The following is a 2,459-nucleotide window of genomic DNA, read 5'->3' as shown; positions in this document are numbered from 1 at the left end:
GCGAAGTGCGACAGGCACCACCGTGGCACACCAACCTGGGGGACCACGACATGAGCGGGCGAAGTGCGACAGGAACCACACGCCAACCTGGGGGACCACGACAAGAGCGAGCGAAGTGCGACAGGAACCACACGCCAACCTGGGGGACCACGACATGAGTGAGCGAAGTGCGACAGGCACCACCGTGGCACGCCAACCTGGGGGACCACGACAAGAGCGGGCGAAGTGCGACAGGAACCACACGCCTCCAGACCCCCCCGAGCCCCGCCAGCACCAGAAAACCATCCCAGACAGAAAGCAGAGCCAAGAGCAAGGATCTGAGGCAGGGACGCTGGCAAGAAGGTCAGAGCTGAGAAGAACACATGGGGCAAGGACCCAGCACCCAGACCCCCAGGGCCTGCAGCAAAGGTGCTGGCTCTTCCTCCATGTACAGTTTCTAGTGAATGCAAACTGCTTCTGAACCACTGTCAAGTCAAACCATGGGAAGTCAGGGACCATCTGTATTTGCAAATCGTGTATCCGATAAGTGACTATATCCAGAATATATAAAAACATCTCTTACAACTCAATAATAGAACAACAGACAAAAATAATACATAGACAATAATAAAGACACAATCCAATTTAAAAGTAGGCAAAGGATTTCAATACCTCCACGCTACAACACGGATGAACCTGAAAACACAGTAAGTTAAGGCCAGTCACAAAAGACCACATGTCGTGTGATTCCACTCACAGGTGGCCCCAGTGTGGGATGATGTAAAAGCCACACACATTCAGTGGAAGCAATACTTAGACTCAAACCACCACCCTGTTTTTCACTTTCATCGCAGCATTCAATAAATTACATGAGTTATTCAACACTTTATGTTCAATGACTTCGCCCAACTGTAGGCTAAGGTAGGTGTTCTGAGTATGTTTAACCCAGTAGATAGGCTAAGCCACAAAGTATAGCAGGTTAGGTGTATCACACACATTTTTATTTTATTTTATTTTATTTTATTTATTTTTTGAGACAGTCTCGCTCTGTCGCCTAGGCTGGAGTACAGTGTTATGATCTCGGCTTACTGCAACCTCTGCGTCCGCCAAGTTCAAGCGATTCTCCTGCCTCAGCCTCCCGAGTAGCTGGGATTACAGGTGCGCACCATCATGCCTGGCTAATTTTTTTGTATTTTTAGTAGAGACAGGGTTTCACCATGTTGGCCAGGCTGGTCTCAAACTCCTGACCTCAAGTGATCCACCTGCCTCAGCCCTGCAATGTGCTAAGATTATAGGTGTGAGCCACAGCACCCAGTCTCAAACGCATTTTAGACTTACGATATTTTCAACTGACAATGGGTTTATCAGGATATAAGCCCATAAGTTGAACATCTGTATATAAAATGTCCAGAAAAAAAACGTATAGACAAAGAAAGTAAAAAAGCAAGGTTAGACAGGCACAGTGGCTCACACTTGTAATCCCAGCACTTTGGGAGGCCGAGGCAGGTGGATCATCTGAGCTCAGGAGTTTGAGACCAGCCCGAACAACATGGCGAAACCACGTCTCTACGAAAGACAGAAAAAAATTAGCCAGGTGTGGTGGCGCACACCTGTAGTCCCAGCTACTCAGGAGGCTGAGGCAGAACTGCTTGAGCCCAGGAAGCAAATGTGGCAGAGAGCCAAGACTGATTGTCCCACACACTCCAGCCTGGGAGACAGACAGACCCTGTCTCAGAAAACAAACAAACAAACAAACAAACAAAAGGCTACAGAGGTGAGTAAACGGGGAGCAACAACTCACAGACACAGGACTTCTTTCTGGGGTGATGAGAACGTTCTAAGATTGTGGTGACAGATGGACAGCTCTGTGAATATACTAAACACCACTGAATTGTAAACTTTCAATGGGTGGATTCTACAGAACGCTAATCATAGCTTAATAAACTGTCACAGGCTGGGCATGGCAGCTCAACACTTTAGGAGGCTGAAGTGGTAGGATCCCTGAAGGCCAGGAGTTTAAGACCAGCCTGGGCAGCATAACAAGACAAAAAATAAAAATTTAAAAATTGGCCAAGCATGGTGGCACATGCCTGTAGTTCCAGCCACTTGAGAGGTTAAGGCGGGAAGATCGCTTGAGCCCAGGAGATCAAGGATGCAGTGAGCCATGAATGCACCACTGCACTCCGGCCTGAGCAACACGGCAAGACCCTGTCTCCTAAAAAAAAAAAAAAAAAAAGAAGGAAAGGAATGAAGGAAGGAAGGAAGGGAGGGAGGGAAGAAGGACTGTCATAAAATAAAACAGAAATAATAATTTCATTATTTATTTTTCTGGAGAGAAACATAACTCAGAGGGTGACTCCTAAAAAGAAGGTAATAAAGGGAACCCAAGTCTTACTTCCTGAGTTAGATGACCTTTGGAGACTTTTCTATGGCCTTAAGTCTAGAGACACAGTTAAAAGACAGGGAAAACCAAGGCGGGC

General features: G+C 46.9%; 1 protein-coding gene across 1 annotated transcript in view; it reads right to left on the bottom strand.

Annotated features, from left to right (window-relative positions):
- LOC105535022 (pre-mRNA-processing factor 6) overlaps positions 1-2,459 on the bottom strand; it is a gene marked incomplete at its 5' end in the record, with an annotated part of 44,773 nt that overhangs the window by 21,641 nt on the left and 20,673 nt on the right. The gene's annotated exons all lie outside the window — the stretch shown is intronic.

Source organism: Mandrillus leucophaeus, unplaced genomic scaffold, assembly GCF_000951045.1.
Source record: "Mandrillus leucophaeus isolate KB7577 unplaced genomic scaffold, Mleu.le_1.0 Scaffold1402, whole genome shotgun sequence".
Taxonomy (NCBI): Eukaryota; Metazoa; Chordata; class Mammalia; order Primates; family Cercopithecidae; genus Mandrillus; species Mandrillus leucophaeus.
The sequence above is the reverse complement of the archived record's forward strand: the minus strand, read 5'-3'. Positions and strand labels throughout refer to the sequence as shown.